The sequence below is a fragment of the Dermochelys coriacea genome, chromosome 3 (genome assembly GCF_009764565.3).
Source record: "Dermochelys coriacea isolate rDerCor1 chromosome 3, rDerCor1.pri.v4, whole genome shotgun sequence".
NCBI classification, from domain to species: domain Eukaryota; kingdom Metazoa; phylum Chordata; order Testudines; family Dermochelyidae; genus Dermochelys; species Dermochelys coriacea.
Genome location: NC_050070.1, coordinates 28,616,844 through 28,629,606, shown reverse-complemented (window position 1 = coordinate 28,629,606; position 12,763 = coordinate 28,616,844). Strand labels below are relative to the sequence as shown.

General features: G+C 39.8%; 1 long non-coding RNA gene across 3 annotated transcripts in view; it reads left to right on the top strand.

Annotated features, from left to right (window-relative positions):
* Window positions 1-8,083, top strand: part of LOC119853838 — a 37,791-nt gene extending 29,708 nt beyond the window's left edge. For all 3 annotated transcript variants that reach the window (XR_006280434.1, XR_006280435.1, XR_005292241.2), the window contains exon 4: window positions 7,334-8,083. This is a non-coding gene — a long non-coding RNA (uncharacterized LOC119853838). The remainder of the gene's footprint in view (window positions 1-7,333) is intronic.
* Window positions 8,084-12,763: the final 4,680 nt, after the last annotated feature.

Here is a 12,763-nt window from a genome sequence, read left to right as displayed (position 1 = left end):
TGGGATCTGAGTTACCCAGGAAAGAATTTTCTTTAGTATCTGGCTGATGAATCTTGCCCATATGCTCAGGGTTTAGCTGATCGCCTCATTTGGGGTCGGGAAGGAATTTTTCTCCAGGGCAGATTGGAAGAGGCCCTGGAGGTTTTTCGCCTTCCTCTGTAGCGTGGGGCACGGGTCACTTGAGGGAGGATTCTTTGCTCCTTGAAGTCTTTAAACCACGATTTGAGGACTTCAATAGCTCAGACATAGGTGAGGTTTTTCATAGGAGTGGGTGGGTGAGATTCTGTGGCCTGCGTTGTGCAGGAGGTCGGACTAGATGATCAGAATGGTCCCTTCTGACCTTAGTATCTATGAATCTATAAGTGCTGTGAGTACTCAGCATCTCTGAAAAATCAGGCTGCTTAAGGTTTTGTCTAAAGCCCATTTCAGTTAATAAGAATCTTTTTATTGACTTCAATGAGCCTTGAATCAGATTCTTAGCTAAGCACAAAAATGAGGATTACAGTATGTAACTTTAAAGACCTAATTTGAACATTTTGGCAATCCTAGTGATTCTGAACTTAGATTCTTTTTAATTAACTTGAAAATATTCTTGTAACAAATTCATACTAGAAAACTATAGGTTAGGAATTAAAGATAAACAAAAAAGGTAGAAATAAGATATGATTGACACTTCATAGATTTTAAGGTCAGAAGGGACCAGTATGATCATCTATTCTGAGCTCCTGCACAATGCAGGCCACAGAATCTCACCCACCAACTCCTGTAACAAACCCCTAACTTATGTCTGAGCTATTGAAGTCCTCAACTCGTGGTTTAAAGACTTCAAGGTGCAGAGAATCCTCCAGCAAGTGACCCGTGCCCCACGCTGCAGAGGAAGGTGAAAAACCACATGGCCTCTGCCAACCTGCCCTGGAGGAAAATTCCTTCCCGACCCCAAATATGGCGATCAGCTAAACCCTGAGAATGTGGGCAAGACTCACCAGCCAGACACCCAGGAGAGAATTCTCTGTAGTAACTCAGATCCCAATCCATCTAACATCCCATCATAGGCCATTGGGCATATTTACCGCTAATAGTTGACAATTAATTGCCAAAATTAGGCTATCTCATCATATCATCTCCTCCATAAACTTATCAAGCTAAGTCTTGAAGCCAGATATGTCTTTTGCCCCCACTGCTTCCCCTGGAAGGCTGTTCCAGAACTTCACTCCTCTGATTGTTAGAAACCTTTGTCTAATTTCAAGTCTAAACTTCCTGATGGCCAGTTTATATCCATTTGTTCTTGTGTCCACATTGGTACTGAGCTTAAATAATTCTTCTCCCTCCATGTTATTTATCTCTCTGATATATTTATAGATAGCAATCATATCTCCTCTCAGCCTTCTTTTGGTTAGGCTAAACAAGCCAAGCTCTTTGAGTCTCCTTTCATAAAACAAGTATTCCATTCCTCGGATCATCCTAGTAGCCCTTCTCTGTACCTGCTCCAGTTTGAATTCATCCTTTTTAAACATGGGAGACCAGAACTGCACACAATATTCCAGATGAGGTCTCACCAGTGCCTTGTATAACTGTACTAACATCTTCTTATCTCTACTGGAATACCTCGCCTGATGCATCCCAAGACCGCATTAGCTTTTTTCACGGCCATATCACATTGGCAGCACATAGTCATCCTGTGATCAACCACTACTCCGAGGTCCTTCTCCTCCTCTGTTACTTCCAAGTGATGCATCCCCAGTTTATAACAGTAATTCCTAAATGTATGACCTTGCACTTTTCACTATTAAAGTTCAACCTATTACTATTATTACAGTTTACAAGGTCATCCAGATCTTCCTGTGTGATATCCCGGTCCTTGTCTGTATTGGCAATACCTCCCAGCTTTGTATCATCTGCAAACTTTATTTGCACATTGCCACTTTTTGTGCCAAGGTCAGTAATAAAAAGATTAAATAAGATTGGTCCCAAAACCGATCCCTGAAGAACTCCACTAGTAACCTCCTTCCAGCCTGACAGTTCACATTTCAGTGTGACCTGCTGTAGTCTCCGCTTTAACCAGTTCCTTATCCACCTTTCAATTTTCATATTGATCCCATCTTTTCCAATTTAGCTAATAATTCTCCATGTGGAACTGAAGCAAATGCCTCAATGAAATTGAGGTAAATTAGATCCACTGCGTTCCCTTTGTCTAAAAAATCTGTTATCTTCTCAAAGAAGGAGATCAGGTTGGTTTGACATGATCTACCTTTTGTAAAGCCATGTTGTATTTTGTCCCAATTACCATTGACCTTAATGTCCTTAACTACTTTCACTTTCAAAAAATTTTTCCAAGACCTTGCATACTACAGATGTCAAACTAACAGGCCTGTAGTTACCCGGATCACTTTTTTTTTTTTTTTACCTTTCTTAAAAGTAGGAACTATGTTAGCAATTCTCCAGTCATATGGTACAACCCTCGAGTTTACAGATTGATTAAAAATTCTTGCTAATGGGCTTGCAATTTCATGTGCCAGTTCCTTTAATATTCTTGGATGAAGATTAGCCAGGCCCCCCCCGATTTAGTCCCATTAAGCTGTTCGAGTTTGGCTTCTACCTCGGATGTGGTAATATCTACCTCCACATCCTCATTCCCATTTGTCGTCCTACTGTTATCCCTAAGCTTCTCATTAGTCTCGTTAAAGACTGAGGCAAAGTATTTGTTTAGACACTGGGCCATGCCTAGATTATCCTTAACCTCCATTCCATCCTCCACTCCATCCACGTCTTTTTTCTTTGTTTTCTTCTTTTTAATATGGCTATAGAACATTTTACTATTGCTTTTAATTCCCTTTGCAAGGTCCAATTCTACACGGGTTTTGGCTTCTCTCACATTATCCCTACATGTTCTGACTTCAGTAAGGTAGCTTTCCTTGCTAATCCCTCCCATCTTCCACTCCTTGTAGGCTTTCTACTTTTTCTTAATCACCTCTCTGAGATGCTTGCTCATCCAGCTTGGTCTACAACTCCTGCCTATGAATTTTTTCCCCTTTCTTGGGATGCAGGCTTCTGATAGTTTCTGCAACCTTGACTTGAAGTAATTCCAGGCCTCCTCTGCCTTTAGATCCACAAGCTTTTCAGTCCAATCCACTTCCCTAACTAATTTCCTTAATTTTTTAAAGTTAGCCTTTTTTAAATCAAAAACCCTAGTCACAGATTTATTTTTGTTTATCCTTCCATTTAGTTTGAACTGAATTAGCTCATGATCACTCAAACCAAGATTGTCCCCTCCACCCATTTCTTCCATGAGGTCCTCACTGCTCACCAAAACCAAATCTAAAATGGCATCCCCTCTTGTTGGTTCAGCAACTACTTGGTGAAGGAATCCATCAGCTATTGTATCCAGGAAAATCTGAGCCCTATTATTATTACTAGCACTTGTCCTCCAATCTATATCTGGGAAGTTAAAGTCTCTCATGATCACACAATTCACATTAGTATTTACTTCATTGAAAACATTAAAGAGTTCTCTATCCATATCCAAATCAGATCCCAGTGGTCTACAGCACACCTCAAGCACTATCTTTGGGGAGGCTCTAGTAGCTTTCTTCCCCAACGTGATTTTTGCCCAGACAGACTCTAGCTTATCCATTCCATCACTTCTTCTTTCTTTACAGTCTACCTCATCATTGACATACAATGCTACTCCACCACATTTGCCTTTATTTCTGTCTTTCCTAAACAGCACATACCCTTCAATACCCATACTTCAGTCATGACTTCACTTACATGACACATTTATTTTGCACAAATACAAAATGCATTAATGTACAGCTTGATGCAACCCTAAAAAAAGTATAAGCAGAGCCACCAATTCAATATACGGTACAGCATTTTAAACACAAAGAACAAACACGGAACTGGAAATAATAGGGGGAAAAAATACAACTACAGATAACCACAGTGAGAGCCCTAGCTAAAAATAATAACCTAACGTAAAGCCTTGCTGGCCAGAAATGGCTGAGGAAATTAAAAAGAGGCTTTTTATACACTATGTTACAGTAGCTTTTTTGACCCAGTTCATTCTTCTTTATATCAAAGTTGTTAAGGACAGTGAACCTAATCCAGGGTCTGTAGAAGTCAATGGAAAGATGCATTGGCTTTCATAGGTTTTGGGTCAGGCTTCATGTGCAAATTGTGTTCTCAACTGCATAAAGATGGAATAAAAAAATTTAATTTGAAGTACAGTAGGCCCAATCCTGTTCCCACTAAAGCTAATGAACATATGAATATTAGAGCTGGGCAAAATCAGATTTCAGCTGTGTAATGATGCCGCCCTTGGTAGGACACTTCTGAGAGTATCAATTCAGGACAAATTGCTTAAAGCAGGGCAGTTACAGCCCAAGGCTGTGGTTCCTTTGCACATCAAGGCAAACCAAACCAGCCAAACAGAGAGGACTTCGGTCTCACCCCACTGGCTAACCATAAGTCACACAAGTAATTTCCTTAGACTCTCCAGTTTCCCAGTATCAACACCACTGCCACTCATTATGGAGATGAATGGTTATGGTTTTACTGTTTTACCCCAGTAAAAAAAAAAGGCTCTCCTGATCCCAAAGGACCAAGCCCCAGACCAGGTCAATATACAAGTCAGATCTTACCCACAAATCATGCTGTTGCCAATCCTTTAGAATCTAAAACCTAAAGGTTTATTCATAAAAGAAAGAAATATAGATGAGAGCTAGAATTGGTTAAATGGAATCAATTACATACAGTAATGGCAAAGTTCTTGGTTCAGGCTTGTGGCAGTGATAAAATAAACTGCAGGTTCAAGTCAAGTCTCTGGAGTACATCCACAGGTGTACTGTCATTCAGTCCTTTGTTCAGAGCTTCAGTTTGTAGCAAGGTTCCTCTGGGGGTATGAAGCAGGAGTGAAGACAAGATAGAGGAGATGCAGCAGCATTTTATATTCTCTGCCCTGTGGACAATTACAGCAGCAATATAGAGCCTGGAGTCACATGGGCAAGCCACATGTCCCTGCATGACTCAGTTCTTTACAGGCCGACAACATTGTTTACATGTTAGTTTGAATGTACCTTGGAAAGCTCAGATGTGGATTGGCGTCTCCAAAAGTCTATTGTCAGTTAAGTGTTTCTTGACTGGGCACTTACCGAGAATAGTCCCGTCTCAAGAAGCTGAACAAATTCTCCACTGAGGCTACTTAGAATCAAAACACATTGATATACAAGTACATAGCCAATATTCATAACTTCAACTACAAAAATGATATACCCATACAGATAGCATAATCATAATCAACAAACCATAACCTTTCCATAGACACCTTACATGACAACCTTTGTACAATATCTGCTGCAAATATATAACGGTTGCAAACATGATCTATACGGTCACAGGTTATGTCAGTAATGTCACAGGCTGAACCTTCTTTAATGGGAAAAAATGAAGATTTGCTGACACCAAAACATTTCATGAATTCATGTTGGTTTCACTAAACTGAGTCAAAACCAAAAACATTCTGAAAAATTGATATATTTCATTTTGACATTTTTGAAATGAAAGATTTTGATTTTTCAAGTCAAAACAACTTGGTTTAGAAGTTGCTTTAAATTGTATTTGTTAAGAATGTAAAAATGTAAAAACAAACAAACAAACAAACCCCATCTTGCCTGAAATTAAAACAAACCATTTCATTTCAGGGTGGATAAAACAAAATGATTTTTGACTCTTCGATTTGCTGAAAACTTTGAAATACTTCATTTTCAACTTGACCCAAAACAATTTTTTTCAGAATTATTTACTTCTGGCCCTCTATGTATACATCACCTTATTCTATTCCTTCCTTAAATTTTTTCAGCAACTTAGTACTGCATCCATTATTTGTGCATCTTTACTTCATCGTGACCCTTACAAAAGGAGTCCTCCTTTGCTGTATAATTTCTTCTTTTTTTAAGAATTTATTCTTACATCTACTCTTCATGATAAGCCTAAAAGTTTTATGCTACCTCCATTGCTTGGGTAGTGAGGTAGGACAGATGATCTGGTGTTTAATGCACTGGACTAGGAGTCAGGAGAACATTCAGTTCTGGCTCTGCCATAGGCTCCCTGAGAGACCTTGAGCAAGTCACCTGGAGTCTCAATTCCTCTTCAGAAATGTAGGGATAATACTTTCTTTCAACAACCCTTTGTCTGTCTTGTGTATTTAGACTGCAAGTACTTCAGGGCAGGGATTATGTCTCTTATTATGTGGGACAGTACACCACTTTGCACAATGGGGCCCCAGTCTCAGTGGGGATCTTTAAGCTTCACTATGATAGTTAGCCTTATTTTATATGTACATATTTTTACAACAGCCAAATGTATTAAGAAATATGATTTCTTCAATTTAAATAGGAAAAATGTTGGTACATATAATTACATTGCAATATTTAGCACTTATATTGATTTTGACATGTATAATATATTGTAACACTGGTTCATCAGAGAGATGACAAAGTGATTTTCATACTACCTTTGTTAAATTTGATATATGCACATAAGAACTTTTATTTGAATGTGAAATTACATGGATTTCTGGAATAAGATGGATATAGTGATTATATTCATAAATGGCCATGAGAAGCTTACTCTTATATTTCTTTACTTATAGCAAAGCTTATTTTCATATACACATTAATCACATTATGTGTGTGATAATTCATTCTCTATTAGAATGAATTCCTGGGAACTTGTGTGCAGTCACTTTGCTAAACTGAAACTACAGCAAGGAGCCAGACCTATGAAAAAAATCTTTGCTCTCCTCTACTTACACCACAGAAAGAAACATCTGTATGAATGAGATATTGAAGTGTGTTTAATGTTGGCCTAACATTGTACCCGTTCAATCAGTGTGAGACAGTTAGGCCAGTGCTGGGCACTTTTGAAAATTCTGCGCACCATGATTTAAGGCCTGGTCTACACACAGATTTTGTACTGCTACAACTATTTTGGTTAGAGGTGCAATTTTTTACTGTAATAGTTATACAGATGTGACCCATAGTGTGGACACAATCATACCAATATTAAAGTGCTTAGCTCATTCCCCTTCTTATATGGAAGGGGAATAAGCTATGTAAGCATAAGCACTTTATATCACTGTAACTATGTCCACACTAGCAATGTTGTACTGGTATAAGATGGTACAACTTTTGTGTTTAGACAAGACCTTAATTTAGAGAAACACTATGGCACATTGAGCTGATGCGCCTACATGTCCTTTCCTTCATGTTTGTTTCTTAATTGTATCCCCTCGCCTTTCTCCTGTTTAACTTTTCTTCCTTTATGTCTCCTTTAGGTGGAGCCAGGCACAGCTAAAAAGAGAACACAATCGTGTGCATGGAGTGGAGGGTGGGGAAGATTCTTGTCACCAAATAACTCAACCATCCTTCTTGTTACCCAAAGATAAAATAATAAATAACTAGAGAAATCAATCCAAAGGTGATCAAAATATACCTCGAGCCCTCTTGCTATCCTTCTGCTAACACATTATCGTGTTTTATATTAGCATTCTATGCCATTGTAAAGAGGTGTAATGCAAAATGCAGATGTAACAGAGCATGATATGCACTGTATAGTAATTAAGATGACATACTAAGCCAAGCAAGTTTTAAAAGGTACTGTTTAATTACACTTGAACTGACAATGTCCTTTTATTTGAAAGAGAGAGAGAGAGAGACTAAAATAAGCTTTTTGCTTATTGCTGGCTCTAATCAAACCTTTGGTGCTAAAGAGCTAAGACTTTCTGTTAATAGTCACAAGTGAATTCAACAGTAGCATTTCAAGTTAGGAGGAAATCCCAACTCTCAGCACAATACAGCCTATCAAATACTGTATATTCAAATATTATTAGAGAGAACCAGAAAATACAGGCCAGCCATATGCTGATTTGTGAAGGTCAAAGAAATGGGTTGGAGGGAGATAGAAAAAAATCAATGTTTCATATAATAAGCAGCCACCATACTATCAAAAATTATAAGCAAACCACAAAATGCTTGTGGATAAACACACCTTAGTGTCTTATTATTACTTTTAATTCTTCTCTGTCTATTGTCTTCTCCTTAGATTGCAAGCTCTTTAGGGCTGGGAGCACCTTTTTGTTCTGTGTCCAGCACAATGGGATCCATGACATACACAATGGTATCCTCTGTGTGCTACCACAATTCAAATAATCAATCAATAAAACTATTAAAAGAGAAACTGACCTCACAACAATATAACTGAGAGGTGCATCGGGGCTGTGGGCCCAATTATGCTTTCACTGAAGTCAATGAGAGTTTTACCACTGATTTTAAATGGGAGCAAAATCATACTCCAGTGTTAGTATCAATGTAGAGACTCAACACTGCTCAAATAGGGCAAATACTTGTCTTTTTTTTAATTGGTCTGTTGAAATGATGCAGACAGAAGTGGTTAATAGGTATTGGAGTTACTAATATGAGGGTATCTGCATCTCCAGAAGACTGGGGAATAGCCCAGGCTAAGAAAGTATGTGTTAAAAAAATTATAGTTTAAAATAAAGAACCTGGAATCCACGAAAGCAAATATATCATTCAGTAAGAAATGATCCTACCATCTTTATCAGTGAGGCTCACTGCTTTTATGCCAGAATAACAGAATAAATGAATAGTTGTTTGCATAGTTTTTGTTGTCTTGCTCATTCCGACAGAGCTATCATAAAGCATCATGTCAGCAACCCAAAACATAGGGAACCTTAGGAAATCAGTGAAGGAGAACTGAGAGGGGTGAAGGAGTCGGTTAAAAAATGAATTGCGAGCTCCATTGCTTGAAAAAAATATTGATGAAGAGACTTCAGATTGCAACTTTTATCGCACTTTTCACTATAAAGTGTTGTACCATCCTCATACAGATATTTCATTGTAACAGTGGGCCAGATTCTATTCCCTGTAGGTAATTGGTGTGCAGTCTGGGGAAATCCTTGGAGGCAAAGAATTCTCTCCCTAGGCCACAGTGGAAAAGTGGAATAACTCTGCTGTTGCTACTCCAGCACAAAGAGCATGGTAGCCTCTCTGGCCTAACACTCCATTCCATGGATGTGGAAAGATTGGGAGGTTTGAATTCACTCTCCAAATTTGCTCCTACCAAGTACCCAAATGACCGTGTATGAGATAGTATTTAGGAAATCTCCACTTCTCCCTACATAGCATCGCAAATTTCTGCCTTCACACAGCAGAGCTGCATTAGTTCCACTCTGTGTAGGATCTTCTGAACACATGAAGTAGGGAGCAGAATTATTTCCTAGGTAAATAAAAATAGAGTAAGGGAGAGTAACCTTTGTGTGTCCTTACTCATTGTTCTCCCAAACAAGAATTAAACATCTGCAATAGCCAAACCTTTGTTGCCTGTTCAGAATCTGGGACAACTGTTTTAAACCAAGCTAAAGCTTGGGACTTTGAAGAGCTGTAGCATAAACCAATAGCATAAACCAATAGATCCAAAGCTGGGTGGTCCCATATGCACTGTGTGGTGTTCAGATGTTGCTTGTAATTATTAGAATTGGGAGCACTGGCTGTTGGGAGTCTGAAAGGACAGGAAACAGGAAGGACGGGGGAGGAGTTGAAGAGGCTGGGAGAGAGCTACTGAGGGTGCAGCAGCAGCTTGGAAAAGAGGTTTCCACTTTAAAAAATAAAGTCCTGTTGAAGTTTGTTAGTACCTTGCCTGGCTACTACAACATACTGGCAATTCAGAACTGTGTCAGGCACTGCATCTACACGGGCCAGGTGAAAAAGTGTCCGGGACTGCCGTGTCATAACAAATAGGTTTTAATGACGTAGATGGACCATAAAGATGTGGAAAATAAAACAATGCTATCTTTTGTACAGATCAATAATCACACTGTATAACTAAATGTGGCTCACTAAACAGAGCTCTAATGCTCTATACACCCTGCTTAAGGAAACAGGCAGTTAACTGAAGGTCAGAATGCTCATATAACTGTCTTAGTAAAAGCAGATAAAATCAAAACCAAGCTGTTAGTTATTTAAGATAGGAAACTATGAGGGCCATTGTATAATGTGTTTAGCTGTCAAATGAAGCATTCCAGGAGTACATTCAGTACCTACAAGATTCAAAGTATTAATATCACATTTGTTCTTTACTGATTATAACAAAAGACCTTGTCTCCCTTTATAATTTTTGCTTATAATTTCTGTTTACATTCTTCCTTTTGAGATCCAAGATACCAACACATCTATCCAGGATGAAGGGTTTGTACTTTATACTGTCTATGAGGGGGTGGAGAGGGTTTGAAACCATGGAAAATTCTGTACCCCTCATGAAAGGCTGGTTCCCCGCCAGTGAAATGGACTATATCACCATGTAATGGGGGGCCCTAACCACTCCGGGTGCCTCCTTGTGGCCTATACTGGAATTAGCTCTGGTAGCCTGTGCTCCCTGCTCTGGTGGTCTCTGCCCATCATCTCTTCTGTTCCTGGACCCACATCAATCCCAGGACCACGGCGTCCTCTTCCCCAGTGGCGAGGGGCAGAGGGAGAGGGGGACGACCCTGTAGAAGGCCACTGTTTGCTGCACCCTCTCTGACTCCTCAGTAGATTTCTCTGGGTTACTTCTGTGAGGCCCCAGCACCCTCTTTGCCCTTGCCTCATGGCCTTAGCCTGGAGATCCCTGCAGCCTGCCAGGAGCTGCCTTTATCTCCCCAGGTCTCTGCCTGCAGCACAGCTCTGTCCAGACTGCTAGCTACCTTCAGCCTGCAAGGCAGCCAGTTTTTCTCCATCCTCGAGCTCCAGGGAGTGACTGAAGCTGCTCTGCCCTGCAGATCTTCTTATAGAGGCTTGCCAGGCCCTGATTGGCTGCTCCCCGCAGCCTACCTAGGGCTCTGTTAATTCCTTAGAGTCCAGTGTGGGACAGGTACCCCATCACATACCTCTCCTGATAAAACTCTGTTGGGGAGGAGGGAAGGTAGACCATGTGTGTCCCACTGGCCTGGCCCCACCCCTGTATAGATCCCCATGAACTCAGAATGCCATCTGGAGGAGGGAGAGGAAATTGCTGGCCACCGCAGTTAACAAATTCAGCATGGTTAAGGAATTTCTATTGGTACATGGATCATGTGATCATAGAATTGTAGAAGCATAGGACAGGAAGGGACCTCAATAGGTCATCTTGTTCAGACCCCTGCACTCAGACCCCTGCACTCACTACACACAGGACTAAGCAATAACTAGACCATTCCTGACAGGTGTTTGTCTAACTTGTTCTTAAAAACCTCCACTGACAGAGATTCTGCAACCTCCCTAGGCAATTTGTTCCAATGCTTAACTAGTTAGGAAGTTTTTCCTCATGTCCAAACTAAACCTCCCTTGCTGCAATTTAAACCCATTGCTTCTTGTATTTGGGAAACTCTATTGAAATAACAAGATTTGTGCATATAATTTTCTATTAATGAAATGACAGACTTTATATGAGCTTGTATTGTCCAGGAGGGTGTTGAGAAGTACAAGAAACACATTTCTGAGGAAAAGTCTGTGAATGCAAGTTTGCTGGTGTCGTCCTGAAATGCAATTCATGAATGGCTGGCCATATCACTCATACAATATAACTGAGAGTGAGTTACATGCTGAAGGCTATGTGTGAGCAGACCAGGAATGGTAGCTCTCATAGCAAAGCTGTGTAATGAGTACCCCAAGTTGGAGAATTGAGGGGACACAGCTGTCCATCAGTCCAGATCATATCCTGTCACACAAACCTAATTTTTTCAACCTTGCCTCATAAGTCATGTGTTCTAGGCCTTTAATCATAGTTGTTGCTCTTCTCTGGACTTTCTCCAGTTTGTCCATGTCTTTTCTGAAAAGTGGCACCCAGAACTAAACACAATATTTGAGCTGAGGCCTTATCAACATGGAGTAGAGTGGAAAAAATATTTCTTGTGTCTTGCTTACATCACTCCTGCTGATATAGCCCAGAATACTCTTTGCTTTTTTTTGCAACAGTGTTATATTTAGCCTGTGATTCACAGTAATCCCCAAGATCCCTTTCCTGAGTGTTCCTTCCTAAGCAGTCATTTCCCATTTTGTATGTGTGTGTAGGATTGTTCCTTCCTAAATTGAATACTTTACATTTGTCCTTATTGAATTTCATTCTATTTACTTCAGACCCTTTCTCCAGTTTGTCAAGATCATTTTGAATTTTAATCCTATTCTCCACAGTATTTGCAACCCCTCCCAGCTTGGTATCATCCACAAACTTTATAAGTGTACTCTCTATGCCATTATCTAAATCATTTATGAAGATATTGAACAGAACCAGGACCAATCCCTGTGGGACCCCACTTGACATGTCCTTCCATCTTGATTGCGGACCACTGATAACTACTCTCTAGGAATGCATCCGATAAAGTGAGCTGTAGCTCACGAAAGCTTATGCTCAAATAAATTTGTTAATTTCTAAGGTGCCACAAGTACTCCTTTTCTTTTTGCGGATACAGACTAACATGGCTGCTACTCTGAAACCTCTCTAGGAATGGTTTTCCTATCAGTTATGCACCCACCTTATGGTAGCTCCAACTAGGTTATATTTCCCTAGTTTGTTTATGAGGTCATGCAAGACAGTATCAAAAGTCTTATTAAAGTCAAAATATACCACATTTACTGTTTCCTCCCATCTACAAGACTTGTTACCCTGTCAAAGAAAGCTATTAGGTTGATTTGATACAATTTGTTCTTGACAAATCCATGATGACAGTTATTTA